The 22,122-nt window shown below is 44.3% G+C and overlaps 1 protein-coding gene and 1 long non-coding RNA gene across 7 annotated transcripts in view; one reads left to right on the plus strand and one right to left on the minus strand.

Annotated features, from left to right (window-relative positions):
* Positions 1 to 22,122, plus strand: part of grm8a (glutamate receptor, metabotropic 8a) — a 439,481-nt gene that overhangs the window by 134,226 nt on the left and 283,133 nt on the right. The window lies entirely within an intron of this gene.
* LOC306916686 lies at positions 2,668 to 5,575 on the minus strand. The gene is made up of 4 exons (XR_013789016.1): positions 5,496 to 5,575; positions 5,265 to 5,356; positions 4,615 to 4,666; positions 2,668 to 4,013 (listed from the first exon to the last, which is right to left on the minus strand). It is a non-coding gene; the product is annotated as an uncharacterized lncRNA (long non-coding RNA).

The following is a 22,122-nucleotide window of genomic DNA, read 5'->3' on the forward strand; positions in this document are numbered from 1 at the left end:
ACTATTGGACAATGGACTGTACGCATTCACACCAGGTGTAAGAACAGTATGCATAATATCCATTTATTTTCATTTATAAACTGTTGATATAGATTTTACAACATACTGCGTATCCAGAGACTCCCTGTTGTAGAAGGTTTCTCTCATTTGCTCTCGCTCTTTCTGTACCCCCCCCCCCCTTCTTTCAACCAATTATTTATTTTGAGTGGTGCCAAACGCCTCCATTAAGTGAGCTCGTGAGTCTGTCTGTCTGTCTGTCTGTCTGTCTGTCTGTCTGTCTGTCTGTCTGTCTGTCTGTCTGTCTGTCTGTCTGTCTGTCTGTCTGTGTCATGATCTTACTGTGAACTGTTTACTGCCCTTATTTTGTAGTTTTGTTTTAGTGTTTCCTGTTTTGCCTAGTTGTTGCCTGTCTTGTCCAAGGGGGCAAGCAGGCTTTCCAACGTTGAAGCTCTCCTCCCTAGTGGTAGGAGGAGGGACTACAGGCGGACCCGTGGATTCATGACCGGGAAACCCCGTGCAGCTGGGCTTTAACATTGAGCGCTCGGTTGCACTTCCGCATTTGACCACCAAAATTTGGTGGTCAAATGCGGAAGTAGACGTTCTGAGACGGCACTTCCGGCAGTCTTCCGGGTGCTTCAAAACGCCACTGAGCAACTTCCACTGACATGAATAGCTGGGGGGGCGGAGCTTCGCGCCAGTTCAGTCTCTATCCTTTTATATACTCTATGGTCTTGTCTCACCTCATCCCCTGTTACACACCTGTCTCCATTCTGTCATTAGCCTGCAGTTGCCTGATGACACTCACCTGTGTTTGCTTCACTATCAGCCTGTAGTCTATAAGTACTGGACTCATTCTGCTCTCACACTGCCAGATCCAAGTTTGATGTTCCTGTGTGTTCCTGCCTGTTTTGTCCTGCTGTTGCCTCGTCACCATGTACGCTGTTAAGTGTTCTTTGTCTAATAAATACTGGACTTTACCTGCCTGCCTGCTTGTTCTGCATCTGGGTCCCCAACCTGACACACACCGTGACAGTCTGTCTGTCTGTCTGTCTGTCTGTCTGTCTGTCTGAGAAGCAGTGAAATAGAGCAGGCCGCTTCTCAACGTGTTTGGCCGGGGACCCCCGAAAATGCATTGGCAATGTCTCGGGACCCCCGCCCCGCCCCCTCCCGACCCCCAATATAAATTGACTGCTACAATAACCTTAAACCATTTTGGGCGGGAACCCCTTTTGGTGTTTTAAGCATTGTTATAATTTAGCTATTTAAAAATAGCAGATCTACAAGCTCATAGCGCGCCACCGAGTGGCGCGCTACGAGCTTGTAGGTCTGCTATTTTTGAAAAATCGTGAAAATATATATATATATATATTTTTTTTAAATAATTTGGGGACCCCCTAAAATAATTTGGCGACCCCCCCGAGGGGTCGCGACCCACGGGTTGAGAACCCCTGAAATAGAGATGAGGTGGTTCACAGACACAAAAGAGAGACAGATGCGGAGCAGCATGTGACGTTCACACGTACCCCTGTAGACGGCAGACGCGCCCAGAGGATTGTGTCAAGTGAGAGAAAATGGCAGGGAACAGTGAGTGAGCGAGATAAAGAATGGAACTATTCTGTGAAAGGAATGGAAATAGTTTTGTTTGACCTACTAAATTGTTCGGTTTCGTGAGTGCGTTCGTGCGTGCGTTCGTGCGTGTCCATTTTGTACTTGGTGCGATGCTTGTTTGACAGCTGTGTCTTATGTGTGCAGACAGACGTGCCCATGCGAAATGATATGTGTTTGTGTTTGAGAAAAAAAAGCTTAGGATTAGGTTAGTTAATGGCACGGCGGGGGTACTCGAAACTGTAACGGCTTTCTTGCTGTGTGTGTGTGTGTGTGTGTGTGTGTGTGTGTGTGTGTGTGTGTGTGTGTGTGTGTGTGTGTGTGTGTGTGTGTGTGTGTGTGTGTGTGTGTGTGTGTGTGTGTGTGTGTGTGTGTCGGGGGCGTCCTTTGTGCATGGTGAGACACAATGTGGGTGCATTTAGGAGAAGTTGTGGTGGTTTTTGTGAACAGAATGATACGTGTTACATAATATTACTTTCCTGGCAACTGCAGTCAGTTGGTAAGAGTCTGTCTTCACGGTTAACGCCAGGTTCTTAAAATACTTCTAGTCCAGGGGTTCCCAAACCTTTCCATGCCAAGGACCCCCCAAACAGCGTTTGGGAAATAACTTCCAACAGAGTGGAAAATAGCACACATTCTAGATCAGCAATTTCCACCATTTAAATAAACAACTATAGCCGATCTACAAGCTCTCAATGCGTCGCGTCGCAACGCATTGAGAGCTTGTAGATCGGCTATTTTCAATAGATTTTCTACACCTTTTGAACTTGTGAAATGGGACATTCTGCAATATGAATACATTTACTTTTAGTACTTTAAGTACATTTTGATGCCGATACTTTTGTACTTTTACTCAAGTACATTTTCAATTCCGTACTTTTACTTGTAAGAAAGTAGTTCTAAATTGCAGTATTGGTACTTTTATTTAAGTAAAACAATTGAGTACTTTTTCCACCACTGTTGGCTCTACTGTGTTACCAACTCGGACACATTGTGAGGTTGTACATCTGTTATTTAAAAACACATTGAGAATAAATCGAAATATTTTGAATATTGTTTTAAACATTTTAATAAAAAGGCACAACATATTTTCAGATGGATGTCTGTGGACAATTACATATTGTTCCTTGACGTGAAATGTTGGAACCAATGGTTTAAACAACATTAGGAAGCAAACCCAAATAAGCAACTACTGTACACTTACATGCCCAAAAAACCAGCAACCAGCAACTACCAATAATTTATTTGCAAGTGACTTTACAGAAAAAACAAGTCAAAGGTTGCTTATAATAAGTAAGCAGACATGGCAACACTGCCTGGAGGAAGCAAGGCACACACATAAGGAGCCCCAGTACCTTGGCGAGGTTAAAGGTGGATATATTCTTTTCCCTCTATACCATATCTCTTTTTATTCATGTTCTATAAATTGACACCCTCCATCCATCCATCCATCTTCAACCGCTTATCCGTAGTCGGGTCGCGGGGGCAACAGCTCCACCAGAGTGCTCCAGACTTCCCTCTCCACAGCAACATTAGTGACTTCCTCCTGGGGGATTCCGAGACGTTCCAAGGCCAGTGAGTCGATGTATTTCCTCCAACTGCGCCTTGGTCTGCCCCGGGGTCTCCTCCCAGTGGGACGTGCGTCGAGGACCTCCCTAGGGAGGCGCCCGCGAGGCATCCTAACCAGATGCCCGAACCACCTCAGCTGACTCCTTTCCCATCAAACAAAACCCTGGCTTATGTCCCTTCTCAACACACTCCCTCTACTCCTGCACACAGAGGCCTGTGTCCATGCTGAACCCCTTATCCCTTTTTTTTTTTTTTTACTATTTTGAAAAACATTTTTGAATAGTTAAGATAGCCAATCAATACAAGCCAATACAAGCTCACAACGTGTCGATGTAAATTGGCTAGTTCAAAATCGTAATGTTTAGGCATAAGGGGTTTAGCATGGGCAAAAATAGAGCCCTTAGTGTCCGCTGCTGTGCTCCACGGGTGTCTGGGTTGTCGGAGCACCCTAGTGGACAGGCTCATGGATACTCTGGACACGGCCTACCGGCATGCTGCGCCCACCCCAGCCATACCGAGGACGATTGCGGCAGCATGCCATGCTACGGCAGCGATATTCCCAAGGACGACACCGTCTAGGACGACGTGCTACATCCACGGCAGCCACACGACTAGGACGAATGCGGCCGGTGCTACATCCACGCCAGCCACACCGACTAGGACGCCGGGCTATGCGGTCCCAGCTAGCGAGCCGCATGCCTTGTCCATGGCGTCCACCCCGGCGAGGACGGGGGCGGCCCGTGCTACGTGACGGATGGCGGCCCGTGCTACGTCCACTCCGGACGGTCTTGATGCGCCGTATGCCTCCAACGTTGTACTCTGGGATGGTCACGCCGTGCCTGAGGAAGGAGGCCATTCACATTGAGGACTTTTATTATTTGACATGACAACAAAAACAATAAATGGATTCTAACAATTTGCAATTTCGGCATTTGGCAGACACTCTTAATCCAGAGCGATTTACAGTAAGCAAGAACAAAAAAACATGGTAATAGCCTACATCATATACATAAAAATAGTAATCGTGAATCATAGGTAAGCTAAGAACCTAACAGTGGAATATCTATATAATGAAACTATGCATATATATATATTGTGCTATGTCTACATAAAATGCTAACTCAAGTCTTTGCTTCTCGGGGGGTCCCTGGAACAACATATTTTCAGATGCGGGTCGGCGGCCAATTATATATACTTTCTGGGGTCATTGACATTAAATAGTTTGAGAACCACTGATATAGAAACATGAAAACAGAAAACTGTCATGATTAGAATACATTTGTAGAATCTGGTCTCAGTCCTTAAATGGGTTAAGACTAAGAGTGACTGCTTAATTGCAAATTGTAGTAATACATTATTGTACTTGCACTGTAATAGTAGTAGTAGTATAGTAGTATAGTAGTAGTAGTAGTAGTAGTAGTAGTATTAAAGAGTCCTTACTTGTCAAACATCCTGCCAATGTCTGAACGCCTTAAAGTGACTGCACGATTATCTACAACACAAGACAAAAACAATTATCATCTCCACAAAGCACTGTTATGATCTGATATATGTTAAAATACAATAGGTTTGAAGCTATCAATGAATTATAATTAATTATCTGTATAATTTACAACTAACATCATGCTGCATGGAGAGTGCAAAGGAGTAGACTAACTACTAAATAGTGATTATATTATGAAAGCAAGGCTTTATTATTGATATACACTATACAGTAGCACATTATGCTACTGTATATCCATAATAATATCCTGTAATGAAATAAATGCTTTGAAAAGATGCACAGACAGACTGAGCTGAGATATGGTAACAATGCATTTGAAATAAACTAAACTAAATTCAAACTATATGTCCATGTAGTGCCGAATATGTTCTAACATTCTACAGGTACAGATGGATGCTGACTATTTCAGGCATCTCAGTAGTTTTCGACACTGACATATCCATACCTAAAGCCCCAACCTCACCCATGCAACTAGTCGCTACTTTAGTTGTAACTAAAACGCGTGGTGGAAAAAAAGGTCAATCGCATTGTTTGCAAGTATATTTGGGCTTTAATTAAGCCCAATGCATGTTTGTGGGTGTTTTACCTTCTTTACGTCCACGTCGAGCGTCCACTAGATCAGGCATCAATACACCCAGCAGCACCATTAGCACAACGGCAGTCGCAAGGCCCTTCATCCTGCAATCCAGAACCAAACACATCATGACAAATAATGTTAGCTTCTCATGCAAATCGTCACGTATCGTTGCCCTTCAGTATGCCTCTCTAGCATTAATGAATAGAGTATATTGTTGCAAAAATGACCTCTATACCATACCTTTCTGCAGACTCGACGCTGTATTGTAAGGTCTACGTATTGTGTCTAACGGTTGAGGGGTTCATCTGCCTTTATATGGCCCTTGGGTAGAGTGACTTTGATCTGTATGTGTGATAATGAAATATTTCCATTCCAAACGTTGTGTAACAGACAGTTGAACATGTATCATACCTTGTCATTGCATTTTGTAATAATATACGTATGGTATGTGGACGGACACTCATAATCTCTAATCTCAAAGTAACACATGTAGTTCACAAAGTACTTCCTCCTTTTATCACTTCCTCCAGTTCTCCTGTCCAAAAACCTATAGGCAGTCAGCCAATCTAAGATTTGACCCAAAAGAAATTGCAATAATAATCGTTCAAGGTTTTTTATGATCTTTAGGGTCAATCCAAATAACATATTAAAAATGGATTATTATACAAATTTTGGATCATGGTAAATTCAGGGGTTGAACGTTGGGGTACCATTTTGAAAACCTATATAAGGCAACAATTTCAAATTTGAATCATGCTCTAACCCATTCAGTACGGGAACCCCTTTTGGTGGTTATGTTATACTTTAGCTATTGAAAAATAGCAGATCTACAAGCTCATAGCGCTACAAGCTTGTAGATCTGCTATTTTTTGAAAGTGTTGCAAATCTTTGAATATATATTCTTTCAGAGCGAATGTTTTTAACTCAAATCTTTGCTCCTGGGGGTCCCTGGAACTACATATTTTCAGATGGGGGTCCGCGGCCAAATTCAGATCATTCTGGGGGTCCTTGACATGAAAAAGGTTGAGCACCATACTGACATAGAAACATAGGTTTTTCAGAAAACTGTTTTAGAAGCAATTTTTTCAATGTAAGTGTATATCCAGGTGGCACGTAAGTGGCACGTGAGTTAAGCAACATTTTCAAGGTGAAAATAAAGAAGGATCCGGGAGCTTTCTTACTGGGACTCCCGTCAAAAAATTTTTTTGACACCCTTACAATTCAAACTATTCGATAAACTTCTACTTTCAGCCCGGAAATGCTGGATTAAGGATAAGCCTCCTTGGCCTGGGCCATGGCTCAGTGGTCCAGGCACCTTGGCTGGTAATCCAGTCTGGCAGTGTGCCGCGGGTTTGACTCCCGATCTGTCTGTCCCTCCATAAAAATATAAAATAAAGGCAAAAGCCACAAAAAATTTAAAAAAGGATAAGCCTCCAACTGTAGGCCTACAAATGTGGTATAGAGAGATCTTCGGTGTGCTACCCCCATGAAAGAATGCATAGAGGCAACGACACTTCCTTTCAGGTGGTGTGGGCCCCAATATTAGATTATTTTCCTGCTGAAATTTCTCGGATCCTTCTAAAGGCCCAATGCCCCATTGATTGGACAGACCTAGGATAGGAAAAAGAGAAAAAAAATGGGGGGGAAAAAAAACTGTATGTCTACATGTGAATGGGCTCGAGGCATGTGACTGTCTTGGTTTGCTTTCCTTTTAGCTTGCTCTTCTTTTTGTTTTGCTTCTTACTTTATGGTGTGGATGGCGTAGAATAGATGAAATGGAGGAACCCCCCGTCCTGTCCCCTGTCCCCCGTCCCAATGTTTTTTTGTTTTTTTGTTTTCTCTGCCTGTCAGTTTGGTAAAGTATGTCTTTTGTAGACTTTTTTTGAAAAAGACTTATAGCATGTCATGTAGACAGCACAATAATTGCATTGTATGTAGTCATAGCACATCATAGTACATATGTATAGCATAGTATAGTATATATGTATAGTTAATATGTATAGTGTCTTCATATAGATATGTTCTAGTTACGTTCTTAGCTTACGCATGTTTCTTGATAAATGAATGTGATGTATTCCCATACTTTTGTTCTTGCCTAATGTAAGTCGCTCTGGATTAAGAGCGTCTGCTAAATGCCTAAATTGTAAAATTGTAAATTGTAAAGGTTTGTAAAGTAAGTAACTGTACGTGAAAACATTTAAAAAACAATACAAATATTAAAACAAGAAGCAATTCTTTTTAGAATCAGCCTCAGGTCTAAATGGGTTGAGTAGCATGTAGTCTTGCGTTACGAGACTGTTGACTTTCGCAATTTCCAAATGCTTCATCATACAGTCTGGAGCAACGGAAGAGCTATCATGAGTAAGCGATAAAGTGGAGCCTCCTCCCCACTTCCGTTTTGTCTAGAAATCATGTAAGCATATAGCTTGTTGCTTAGCAGAAAAGAAAATACAAAAATAAAATGTAAAGATATTTTAAAATATATTTCCGTGAACCGAGTTTTGCACGAAAAACACTCCTTGGGCTAAAATCGGCCATAGCCGTCTTCACAAATGTGATGAGGTCATCACAAGAAGTATTTAACTCGTCATATCCACAAATACATCTACAATACCCTTCCTTTAAAACAGGGGTGGGCAACTTTGAAGATGGAGAGAGCCACACTCACTCCAGAGAGCCATATTGCATATTACTGTCATAGTCGATCTACAAGCTCAAAACGTGTTGCAGTGCAGCTTCTAGATCGGCTGTTTTTGCTATATTTGAAATGAATTAATTAAAATCCTGAATATTTTTTTGATATTTTTTTATTGGAATCCAATACATTGGACACATACACAATAACATTTTAATACCAGTCAATAAGCTACATACCTGTATATGGACTGAATTAATTAAAGGAGCATTCAGTGATTTGGGTGATTTGGAAAACCACCCAGTCCGCCCCGGTAACAAAATGTGCACATGCACACTCTACAGTGGGGGGAAGTGCAACAGGCCAACAGCATGTGCACCAAGGCCCGCCCCCAGTCGATCATGATTGGAGGAAGGCCCCTCTCATCCTGATTGGATGAAGGCTTTGCCACCCGCCACCAAAACTGAAACTAGGGTTTTTTGACCCCAGGGGCACACTGGGGACAGGGAGGAACTCCTTATATGGTCAGCACACTCTATAGTAGGGAGGATTGTCCAGAAAAAAAGGGAAAAAAAGTGATATTTGAATTAAGTAAAATCACTGAATATACCTTTAAAGCGGGTCATGTTTGCATGTTTGAAATTGTAACATCTGAAATCAATAATATATCAGTATTCTGATATCAACCTGCAGGCCACATTAAGTGAAGGTGGGGGCCGCATGTGGCCCGCAGGCCGCCAGTTGCCCATGCATGTTATAGACTAGAGTCTAGAGACCTAGCCTCGAGTTCTATGGGCTACACAGAAGGGGGGTCCTTAAAAATAAATACTATACAAAAAAGAATCTCTCCACTCTCTCTCTCTCTCTCTCTCTCTCTCTAAAATATGTATTAACAGTTTGCAGAATTACAGTACATTTCAAGCACAAACTCAATACAAAAGACTGTTAACTGTGAGTGGACGACCCAATTAAGCATTACACTTGTTTACAAGAGGGTCCACCATGTTCAATTCATCTATATATATATATGCTGGCACAAGACGTCTACATGACGTTAGGATAACGTTGTACTCCAACGTTGGATGACCATTGTTTTTTGGTTGGATATGAAAGTTTGATTGACGTCATAACCTAACGTTGGTCTGACATCATAACCTAACGTTGGTCTGACATCATAAACTAACGTTGGTCTGACATCATAACCTAACGTTGGTCTGACATCATAACCTAACGTTGGTCTGACATCATAACCTAACGTTGGTCTGACATCATAACCTAACGTTGGTCTGACATAATAAACTAACGTTGGTCTGACATCATAACCTAACGTTGGTCTGACATCATAAACTAACGTTGGTTTGACGTCAATCTCTGAGGTTATGTAGACGTTGATTATATGTCCGGCTCCCAACGTTGGATATTAGTTGTATTTTGGTTGGATATGAAAGTTTGATTGACGTCATAACCCAACGTTGGTCTGACATCATAAACTAACGTTGGTCTGACATCATAGACTAGCGTTGGTTTGCCATAAAACTAACGTTGGTTTGACATAAAAACCAAAGTACAAACAGTGAAAACAACTGAGACACATCACGGAAAAGCAACAGCGTCACAGTGAAACAAAACATTTACAAGGACCGAAGGAACTCAAGCGGGGTTAAAGGCCAAGGTATAAAGGTGGGTCTTTAGGCGAGATTTAAAAGTCTCGATGGAAGGGGCTAATTTTTTATTTATTTTTTTATTTTATTTTTATTATTTTTTATTCTTTATTTACCCAGGGAAGTAGCTGAGCACAGGTGCTCATTTTCAGCAACGCCCTGCACATAGAGACAGACAGACACGCACACACACACACACACACACACACACACACACACACACACACACACACACACACACACACACACACACACACACACACACACACACACACACACACACACACACACACACACACACATTAAAACCTGGGAGCTGACCAGTACAACCACAGTCTGTGAGGGGGAGGGGCGCATTCGACTGCGCCCCTCCCCCTCATACAACACAATGTTGTGTCAAACCATGTGACCTCCATTGGAAATGCATTGGGCGGCCATGACACAACACAGCATTGATCCAACGAGCACAGAGAATTGCATTAACCGTGTGAGGGTGCGTTCCATAATTTGGGGGCTACAACAGAAAAGGCTCGGTCGCCTCTGGACTTTAAGCGGGTCTTCTTTCTGACCCTGAGATTAAGCTGGCCCTCAGACCGCAGTGACCTTGGAGGAGTATAGACCTCAATAAGGTCAGACAGATATAGAGGAGCCAGACCATTAATAGATTTAAAGACAAACAAAATAATTTTAAAAGTGAGTGAGTGTGTGTGTGTGTGTGTGTGTGTGTGTGTGTGTGTGTGTGTGTGTGTGTGTGTGTGTGTGTGTGTGTGTGTGTGTGTGTGTGTGTGTGTGAAAATAGCACACATTCTAGATCAGCAATTTCCACCATTTAAACAAACAACAACAATTGGAGAGAGCAAGTCCGAGTCTAGACTGAGTGTGGGAAAGAGTCGGGTCCGAGTCGACACAGGGACCTATGGGAGGCGAGACCGAGTTGAGACCGAGACCAGATTTAGTTTTTCTTTTTTCTTATTGGACAGGTACAGAAAACACTGCGAGAGCAGGCACGTCAGCTACACTCCGTTACTTAAGTTAAGTAATAAGACCTGGTACTTAAGACACGCATAATACTGCCCCGAGTCCCTTGGTCCGAGAACGAGTCAAGACAGAGTCAAATTATGTGCGAGACCGAGTAAAGGAATATGTGGAATTTGAGTACTATAAACACTAATATGAATAAATACATTTTGCATTATGGCTACGAGCTGTGCTGCCTCCTCCTTTTTTTATCAGTTTAACCCATTTTGACCTGAGATCAGATTCTAAAAATGTCTTTTACATCCTGACAGTTTTCTGAAAAAGCTATGTTTCTATGTCAGTCGTTCTTCGATTTTTCAAAAATAGCAGACCTACAAGCTCGTAGTGCGCCACTCGGTGGCGCGCTATGAGCTTGTAGATCTACTATTTTTCAATAGATACCAAAAGGGGTTCCCGCCCAGAATGGGTTAACAAATTAACTGCTCCTGGCGGAACGTTCCGTCAGAAGGAATCCAACCAGCAACTGCTTCTGGCGTAATGTTCCGTCTGATAAGCTTTATTATTGATATCAAACCAGATCGCTGATTTATTTTTTTATATAATTATTTTGGCTTGGCCTTTCCTTCTTTAGCGATCCAAGACCGGATTGCGCGACCGCGCTGTCGTTCACCTCCCTTTATACAGGCTGACTAAAAAGCTGAATAACTCAAAATCTACGGAGCTCTCCATGCTTTGGATAAAAGGCGCAAGGTTTGGAGGTCTTTGCTGATTGTCCGGTGGTCTAGATGGAAACATTGGCACTTTCTAGAGCGAGGATGGCTTAATTTTAGCTCGCTAGCATTGACGCTATTTATTTAGCATCAAAGATGGACGCCCAAACAGGATGTGAGTCCAGCGTGTGCTACATTGAAAATTGCTCGGCAGTCTGCAGTTGGCTCTGCGTCCAGCAGGAGGCAGCATATGGGTTAATAGTGTGGATATTGAAATAAAACTGAAAAAATGGGCTGATGTGTCCAAGGCATGAGCAACACACCATCGTAAATAGGCGAGAGGCTCAACCCAGCACTGCTGTGCCGAGCAGGAGAACTCAGTCAAAGGCAGCACGGGGAAATATATACAGACACTCTAGCAGCTTGTTTGTAAATGATTTATACATTTTAGGTTAGAAATAGGCCATGAAATCTTAATCTGCATTAATTTCACACTTGCACTCGCTAGTTTAAAACGTTATCAATATTTGCTACTTCCATATACTATAGTCTGTTTCTGTGGTGTTGTGTAGGCCTATACTGTGGTGTATACTAACTAAGTACATTTACGAAGTACATGAGTACTTTCACTTGAGTATTTCCAATTTCCAATACACTACACTCCACTACATCTCCGATGCAAATATTGTACTTTTACTCCACTACATTAATTTGATAGATTTAGTTACTATAGTTATTTTGTAGACTTGGATTATTATTACCCAATTCAGCACTGTATACAAAAAAAAACGCTATTTATAAATATTTTACATTTGAAAACTTGAAATGAGACATTCTGCATGAAGAGTACTTTGTACTTTTGGTACTTTAAGTACATTTAACTACCAATGCTTTTGTACTTTTACTCAAGTCAATTTTGAATTCCAGACATTTACTTGTATTGTAAGTAAGCTATATTGCAGTATTGATACTTTAAAAAAAAAAGATTATTATTATTTTTTGCTTTTTGCATTTATTGATAGTAACAAGTGAAGATAGACAGGAAAGAGGGAGAGAGAGAGAAGGGGAGAGACACACAGCAAAGGTCATCGTGAACGTTACTCGAACACGCGACACGCTGTCAGGCCAGAGCCTATATGTGGCATGTGCCTGGACTACTAGATTAGAAAGTCTTTTAAAGGTGCAGTGCAACGGAAATGGTGGACATTTTATTTTGAAGTTTCAAACGGTTTCAAGTTGAAACACCGGTCTGAAGTTTCTGAACCAATCAGAGCGTCGCATCCCTTCAGGCGATGGGTCGGTAGCTAGGGACGGTAGCTATGCTATACGCAGCAGCATGGTGGTGTGTGTTTGTTTACAAATCAGATAGACGGTCAGCTGTACCAGTTTACTGTTATGTGGCTTATTTCTACCCTATAATGTTTTCAGATACATATTTTAGCGTGATGATTAAGTTGAAACCGAGTAATACACTGTCTGGATGTTATCTTGAATGGGAATAAAAACTGAGGATTTCTGTAATCAATAGCAGCTGTGCTGCACGGATGCGCACATATGGGGAATTAAATGGGTGAGCTTCATTTTTATTGGCTTTTATCGATGTGGGCCTCGACACGTCATCACGCAGCACGTTTTCGTTTTCAGGAAGTAATACAAAATATATTTTTGTGGACTTTTGATATAAAAACACACAAAAATGAGAATATGCCAATTTTGTTGGCATCCATTGTTAGGTATGCCCATATGATGACCATGGATATGGTCTAAAAGTGTGAAAAACGTATTTTTTATTTCACTACACCTTCAACATTTTTTAAATGGCAAAAAAGCCTTTATTACTTGGCTAGTTCATTTGTAGAACATTGATGTTTCGCCCGACACTGTAAAATAACTGAGATAAACTAAACGTTAACAGTACTCCAGAAACAGAGATGTTAACTTTTTGACTTCCACCATTGAACTCCGGCGCTGTCCCTTCACTGCCAACAGGATGCACGGGGCCTTTTATTTTGAAAACCCCCAAATTTCACCCCAAATTAACCGGAAGTAAAAATCGGTCATAACTACAGATTCTTTATGAGCTCCTAACATCGAGGTTCTGTTCAATCTGAGGCTCAATTCCGAGAAAAACGCCTCTAAAGATCATTACAGCAGTCTATGCAGCGGCCATCTTGGTCCAGTCAAATACACAGAGCCGAGCATTACCTAGTGAAGGGGAACGCTACTATACGCTAAATATAAAATAGGCTATTCTGGATTAATATAAACCCCCAAAAGATGTCAAAGACGTCATTGGCATTAAATTAAAATCACAGATGTAAGGACTCACAGGTGTAACTATCAGTAAGACGCCTGGGGGCGAGAAGCGACCTTGTGTGATGTCACGAGACCTGGGCACGAGACCTGGGCACGAGACCTGGGTACGATACCTGGGTACGAGACCTGGGCACGAGACCTGGGCACGAGACCTGGTCACGAGTCCTGGGCACGAGACCTGGGCACGAGACCTGGTCACGAGACCTGGGCACGAGACCTGGGCACGAGTCCTGGGCACGAGACCTGGGTACGAGACCTGGGTACGAGACCTGGGCACGAGACCTGGGTACGAGATCTGGGTACGAGACCTGGGCATGAGACCTGGGCACGAGACCTGGTCACGAGTCCTGGGCACGAGACCTGGGCACGAGACCTGGGCACGAGACCTGGGCACGAGACCTGGGCACGAGACCTGGGCACGAGACCTGGGTACCATATATGGGGCTTTCCCCATGGGGATTTTGAATGATACACTGACTGACTGACTGACGGGAAATGCATGATTCCATAGTTAACTGTGACCTTTGCGGCAACCACACCATGGGTGAGTGACGGGGAAAGTGGGTTAGGTGACGGGGAAAGTGGGTTAGGTGACGGGGAAAGTGGGTTAGGTGACGGGGAAAGTGGGTTAGGTGACAGGGAAAGTGGGTTAGGTGACGGGGAAAGTGGGTTAGGTGACGGGGAAAGTGGGTTAGGTAACGGGGAAAGTGGGTTAGGTAACGGGGAAAGTGGGTTAGGTGACGGGGAAAGTGGGTTAGGTAACGGGGAAAGTGGGTTAGGTGACGGGGAAAGTGGGTTAGGTGACGGGGAAAGTGGGTTAGGTGACAGGGAAAGTGGGTTAGGTGACGGGGAAAGTGGGTTAGGTGACGGGGAAAGTGGGTTAGGTGACGGGGAAAGTGGGTTAGGTAACGGGGAAAGTGGGTTAGGTGACGGGGAAAGTGGGTTAGGTGACGGGGAAAGTGGGTTAGGTGACAGGGAAAGTGGGTTAGGTGACGGGGAAAGTGGGTTAGGTGACGGGGAAAGTGGGTTAGGTGACGGGGAAAGTGGGTTAGGTGACGGGGAAAGTGGGTTAGGTAACGGGGAAAGTGGGTTAGGTAACGGGGAAAGTGGGTTAGGTAACGGGGAAAGTGGGTTAGGTGACGGGGAAAGTGGGTTAGGTGACGGGGAAAGTGGGTTAGGTAACGGGAAAGTGGGTTAGGTGACGGGGAAAGTGGGTTAGGTAACGGGAAAGTGGGTTAGGTGACGGGGAAAGTGGGTTAGGTGACGGGGAAAGTGGGTTAGGTAACGGGGAAAGTGGGTTAGGTGACGGGAAAGTGGGTTAGGTAACGGGGAAAGTGGGTTAGGTGACGGGGAAAGTGGGTTAGGTGACGGGGAAAGTGGGTTAGGTAACGGGAAAGTGGGTTAGGTGACGGGGAAAGTGGGTTAGGTAACGGGAAAGTGGGTTAGGTGACGGGGAAAGTGGGTTAGGTGACGGGGAAAGTGGGTTAGGTAACGGGGAAAGTGGGTTAGGTGACGGGGAAAGTGGGTTAGGTGACGGGGAAAGTGGGTTAGGTGACAGGGAAAGTGGGTTAGGTGACGGGGAAAGTGGGTTAGGTGACGGGGAAAGTGGGTTAGGTGACGGGGAAAGTGGGTTAGGTAACGGGGAAAGTGGGTTAGGTGACGGGGAAAGTGGGTTAGGTGACGGGGAAAGTGGGTTAGGTGACAGGGAAAGTGGGTTAGGTGACGGGGAAAGTGGGTTAGGTGACGGGGAAAGTGGGTTAGGTGACGGGGAAAGTGGGTTAGGTGACGGGGAAAGTGGGTTAGGTAACGGGGAAAGTGGGTTAGGTAACGGGGAAAGTGGGTTAGGTAACGGGGAAAGTGGGTTAGGTGACGGGGAAAGTGGGTTAGGTGACGGGGAAAGTGGGTTAGGTAACGGGAAAGTGGGTTAGGTGACGGGGAAAGTGGGTTAGGTAACGGGAAAGTGGGTTAGGTGACGGGGAAAGTGGGTTAGGTGACGGGGAAAGTGGGTTAGGTAACGGGGAAAGTGGGTTAGGTGACGGGAAAGTGGGTTAGGTAACGGGGAAAGTGGGTTAGGTGACGGGGAAAGTGGGTTAGGTGACGGGGAAAGTGGGTTAGGTAACGGGAAAGTGGGTTAGGTGACGGGGAAAGTGGGTTAGGTAACGGGAAAGTGGGTTAGGTGACGGGGAAAGTGGGTTAGGTGACGGGGAAAGTGGGTTAGGTAACGGGGAAAGTGGGTTAGGTGACGGGAAAGTGGGTTAGGTAACGGGGAAAGTGGGTTAGGTAACGGGGAAAGTGGGTTAGGTAACGGGGAAAGTGGGTTAGGTAACGGGAAAGTGGGTTAGGTGACGGGGAAAGTGGGTTAGGTAACGGGGAAAGTGGGTTAGGTGACGGGAAAGTGGGTTAGGTAACGGGGAAAGTGGGTTAGGTAACGGGGAAAGTGGGTTAGGTAACGGGGAAAGTGGGTTAGGTAACGGGAAAGTGGGTTAGGTGACGGGGAAAGTGGGTTAGGTGACGGGGAAAGTGGGTTAGGTGACGGGGAAAGTGGGTTAGGTGACGGGGAAAGTGGGTTAGGTGACGGGGAAAGTGGGTTAGGTGACGGGGAAAGTGGGTTAGGTGACAGGGAAAGTGGGTTAGGTGACGGGGAAAGTGGGTTAGGTGACGGGGAAAGTGGGTTAGGTGACGGGGAAAGTGGGTTAGGTGACGGGGAAAGTGGGTTAGGTGACGGGGAAAGTGGGTTAGGTAACGGGGAAAGTGGGTTAGGTGACGGGGAAAGTGGGTTAGGTGACGGGGAAAGTGGGTTAGGTGACGGGGAAAGTGGGTTAGGTGACGGGGAAAGTGGGTTAGGTGACGGGGAAAGTGGGTTAGGTGACGGGGAAAGTGGGTTAGGTGACAGGGAAAGTGGGTTAGGTGACGGGGAAAGTGGGTTAGGTGACGGGGAAAGTGGGTTAGGTGACGGGGAAAGTGGGTTAGGTGACGGGGAAAGTGGGTTAGGTGACGGGGAAAGTGGGTTAGGTGACGGGGAAAGTGGGTTAGGTAACGGGAAAGTGGGTTAGGTGACGGGGAAAGTGGGTTAGGTGACGGGGAAAGTGGGTTAGGTGACGGGGAAAGTGGGTTAGGTGACGGGGAAAGTGGGTTAGGTGACGGGGAAAGTGGGTTAGGTGACGGGGAAAGTGGGTTAGGTGACGGGGAAAGTGGGTTAGGTGACGGGGAAAGTGGGTTAGGTGACGGGGAAAGTGGGTTAGGTGACGGGGAAAGTGGGTTAGGTGACGGGGAAAGTGGGTTAGGTGACGGGGAAAGTGGGTTAGGTGACGGGGAAAGTGGGTTAGGTAACGGGGAAAGTGGGTTAGGTGACGGGGAAAGTGGGTTAGGTGACGGGGAAAGTGGGTTAGGTGACGGGGAAAGTGGGTTAGGTGACGGGGAAAGTGGGTTAGGTGACGGGGAAAGTGGGTTAGGTAACGGGAAAGTGGGTTAGGTGACGGGGAAAGTGGGTTAGGTGACGGGGAAAGTGGGTTAGGTAACGGGGAAAGTGGGTTAGGTGACGGGAAAGTGGGTTAGGTAACGGGGAAAGTGGGTTAGGTGACGGGGAAAGTGGGTTAGGTGACGGGGAAAGTGGGTTAGGTAACGGGAAAGTGGGTTAGGTGACGGGGAAAGTGGGTTAGGTAACGGGAAAGTGGGTTAGGTGACGGGGAAAGTGGGTTAGGTGACGGGGAAAGTGGGTTAGGTAACGGGGAAAGTGGGTTAGGTGACGGGAAAGTGGGTTAGGTGACGGGGAAAGTGGGTTAGGTGTCAAAAACGCACAGTTTCATAGTTATCTGCGACCTTCGGCCGCAACAAAAAGACTGCAGAGACTATGGAGGTGAGCACAAATTGCAGAATCCAAGTAATTTGTCTGCACCTGTGTGGATCTAATCCTTATAGATGCAGTCATTGGCTGCGGTGCATGTCCACTTCAGCACCGCCGACAGCGCATCTGCGACTGCAGTCGGGCCAATCACTGGACCGTGTAATGACTAATGATTATTTATGTATATTGGACAAATTATATTACTCACAGTCACACCATTTCCCCCTGCGCTGCTACCGTACTTTGTGTGTGTGTGTGTGTGTTGTGCGTGTTTGTGTGTGTGTCTGCATGTGGAGAGTGTACTGGTGAGTACTAGTAAAGTATGTGGGTGAGTGGTGTGTGCGAGGGTCTGTTCTGCTTAAGAAATTAAAACACGCTCACGCTCAAAACTCCCCAGGGTGCACTTACATACAGTACTCCTACTGTCGCACAGGTGTAGAATAATGAATTATGCACTTAGACACACACGCACGCACGCACGCACACGCACACGCACACGCACACGCACACGCACACACAGTCTTGGTGATGTGGTGGAGCGTAATGTGATTTGAGTGCACCTAGAACAGGAGCGTTTTGAAGTGGCTGCCTGCTGTGTGATGATGAGCCTCTTGTGACTGGTTCCCAGCTGAACTAATACATGAATAGGTGCCCATGTGCGCACGCACGCACGCACGCACGCACCCACGCACGCACGCACGCACGCACAGATAGTATTGATGAAGGGACCTTGGCTGGTGGGGTATAAAATAATGATCCAATATACAGTAGGAGAAGAAAACAGATAAACTCTCTCTCTCTCTCTCTCTCTCTCTCTCTCTCTCTCTCTCTCTCTCTCTCCCTCTCTCCAATGTCATTAAGGGACATCTTTTCTGTAATCCACAATGGCTGTTACTGGTGACAGGAAGAAGAGATTTGAAAGCAGCAATGATACCGTCAGCAAGCTCACACAAACACGCATACACACCAGGCCCCAAGTCCACCAAGAGTATATACTGTACTGCACATCTGTAAAAAAAACAACTTTGACAGACACCAGAGTTAATAAACGTACGTAAGTCAAACAGCAACTCCCTGTGTTTTATGTTTAGTTTTTTGCCACAGGTTCCACTTTTCAGCTGTCAAGCTACAGCACAGGAACCCAGCGTTGTTTTAACCCATTTAGGCCTGACGTCGAAATTTAAAAAATGTCCTGACAGTTTTCTGAAAAACCTTATGTTTCTGTATCAGTGATGCTCAATATTTCATGTCAAGGTCCCCAAAAATTATATGTAATATGCATCCGCCCCCCCCCATCTGAAAATATGTTGTTCCACGGACCCCTCAGAAGCAAAGATTTGAGTTAAAACGTTCACTCTGTAATAATATATATTCAAAGATTTGAGGCACATTTTCATGATTTTTCGAAAATAGCAGACCAGATCTGCTATTTTTCAATAGCTAAAATATAACAATGCTTTAAAACACCAAAAGGGGTTCCCGCCCAAAATGTGTTAATTAGTTTACATTATCCTAGAACAATGGTTGTTTGGTTATGACAGACAGAGGGCATGGTTGACTGTGCCTTTTTCAATGTCAAGTCCTTGTATAAGTAAGAACGGTCACAAAGTTTGCGGAACACTTTGAAACAGAGATGTTAACTTTTTGACTTCCACCATTGAACTGGCGCTGTCCCTTCACTGCCAACAGGATGCACGGGGCCTTTTATTTTGAAAACCCCCAAATTTCACCCCAAATTAACCGGAAGTAAAAATCGGTCATAACTACAGATTCTTTATGAGCTCCTAACATCGAGGTTCTGTTCAATCTGAGGCTCAATTCCGAGAAAAACGCCTCTAAAGATCATTACAGCAGTCTATGCAGCGGCCATCTTGGTCCAGTCAAATACACAGAGCCGAGCATTACCTAGTGAAGGGTAATGCTACTATACGCTAAATATAAAATAGGCTATTCTGGATTAATATATGACAGACAGAGGGCATGGTTGACTGTGCCTTTTTCAATGTCAAGTCCTTGTATAAGTAAGAACGGTCACAAAGTTGGCGGCACACTTTGACACTACGTTGCAGTTTTTTCCCCCTACTTTTTGAGGTCAAGTGACCCGTACACCAGCTGACAGAAAACATTTTCTTTGATCTTGTCATGTCTTGTCAACATTAAAACATTGAAGGTCGTGATACAATGCGCCGGTGGGGTTTTTACACAGCCACACAAGGCTGGAAGGTCTGGTCATTTTGGTCGTTCATTGCCACAGGAGAGATGGAGGAGAGTTTAGTTAGTCACGATATAATCTCCTTAGATTTTGATACCGTTATTCAAATAGTTCAGACATACGTATATTGTCATGTTATTTCGTTTCTGCACATTAGGGATAATTAATTATTAATTCATTAATGGTTAATAATGAACCATTTAAATATACAAGTTGTAATCACTTAACGTCATATCTTGGTAAGTAATGTGCGTCCGAGGCTAATCCTGGAAACAGCTGGACTTATTTGTGCCAAACCTTTTGTGCACACCGCCAGTATAGGCCAAGGAAGTACCTCTTCTGTGCGAGGCACCTATAGGTTCATAAATGGCACCTGTGTCTGAATGTGTAAATCTATCACACTGAGGAAGGCCATGGGCCGAAACGCTAGTGACTACTACTACTCACTACGCTCATCAATAAATAAGAGTGTCACGGTGTGAATCAAGAAGGTAGGACCCAAGTGCAGAACAGGGAGGCGCAGAGGCAGAGAAGTCTAGATGCTAGAGGGTTTATTCCAAAATCCAGGATACAAGGCAACATCACACTTAACATCAAACAATTAACTGACAAGGAACTCAAAAAACCAGGGCTATAAATTTATACACACAGGGAAAACAAAACTCAAAATCAAGACAGGGATTGGCTAAGAGACTAACAAGACACAGGTGGAGCAAACTAATAATCACAGGTGAGACAAGACAGGTAACCATAACCACAAAGGAAACCAGGGCACTAAATACTACAAAATAAAAGAGCACAACACTAAAACACACAAACTAGGAACAAGGAACACTAGAACACAGCAGAAATCGTCACGGATCGTGACAAAGAGATCATAAAAGGAATTCAAGTGAGCGCCGGGGATCTTTTCGTGAGCAAAGGAAGTTCCGCCACCAAAGGTATTTCAAATGGGCCTCATGGTGGTGCTGTTCCAGTCCGCTCGACTAGGTTCTGGCCTATAACTCCTGAACGGTGTGTCCTACTGGACTATTAACCCATTTAGACCTGGGGACGATTCTACAAATGTCTTCTAAATCCTGACAGTTTTCTATGTTTCTATGTCAGTGGTTCTCAAAGTTTTTCATGTCAAGGACACCAAAAACTATATGTATTTGGTCGCCGACCCTGATCTGAAAATATGTTGTTCCAGTGACCCCCCCCAGAAGCAAAGATTTGAGTTAAAAAGGTTCGCTCTGAAAGAATATATATTCAAAGATTTGTGCCACATTTTCACGATTTTTCAAAAATAGCAGACCTACAAGTTCATAGCGCGGCACTCGGTGCCGCGCTATGAGCTTGTAGATCTGCTATTTTTCAATAGCTAAAGCATAACATAATGCTTAAAACACCAAAAGGGGTTCCCGCCTAAAATGGATTAAAACATCTTTTATTCCTTCAATCATGATGCAACTGTCCTGTTTTCTGCCCATTTGTGCTACTTTAAAACTCTAAAACTCACAAATCACTACTCATTATCTCTGTCGTGTGATAAACATGTATCATGATTTTTGTCACATGACTGTATTTTATTATAACACATGTGTGTTGATGGTGCATTCAGCAGCAGATATGTGTCTATTGTAAATATTATTATATATTTTTTGAGTTTCAATTAAAGGACCACTTCACCACTTTTCAACCTTCGCATTGCAACTTTTCAGGACTAGAAAGCCTGCAGTTTTTATTAGCTTGTATTCTCCATCGATGATGTCACTGGAAGACGGTTTCTGAACTGCCCACAGCCCTCCTATGAGACACAGACCGAGTGGAAAAAAATTGCACCATTTTTTCATGATTGTTAGTGAGGACCTATTATATGAAGATAGGTTGAAAAGTGGTGAAGTGGTCCTTTAACGACGATGCATTTTCATGTCTGTGTATACAGGCTATTCTTTCCTTATTTCTATATGCCTCCTTTCTAAACTCTCACATGCATGAATGAGCTTAACCTTCTCAAAACCACAACCATATTGATCGGTCTGCCTGCGTGTCTACCCCTCTGACGCTTGTTTTATTCTAGCCTGGAACTCACCTATGCTTTTTATGGCATATAGGCAGCTCCCGGCAGGATCCGCCGGGAGAAACTATGCGCAGCTGTGCGACATGAGACTAATTACTTAGAGCGACAGAGAGAGAGATGAGTGTGTGACTGTGTACATGTGTGCGTGTGTCAATTTAACAAAGGTGCAGACGATCAGAAATCAGCAGAGAGTGAGTGATGTTTGCGCTACTCTATGCCGAATTGAAGTGGACTCGGACCCAGACCTTTTTTTTCTCCCTGGAAATAAAAACGTCTGGGTTTCCGAGGCTAGTTTTATTCTGTCTACTTCCACCTGTCTTGAAGAAGAAAGCGAGAGCAAGCACTCAGTTGAATAGTTCCACGTAATGATGTAACGGCTGGTGCACGGCTCTGGAAGGTATACACTGAAGGAATGAATGAATACCAGCACTCACGTTATCCGTTAGGAT

The sequence above is a fragment of the Electrona antarctica genome (genome assembly GCF_951216825.1).
Source record: "Electrona antarctica genome assembly, chromosome: 23".
NCBI classification, from domain to species: domain Eukaryota; kingdom Metazoa; phylum Chordata; class Actinopteri; order Myctophiformes; family Myctophidae; genus Electrona; species Electrona antarctica.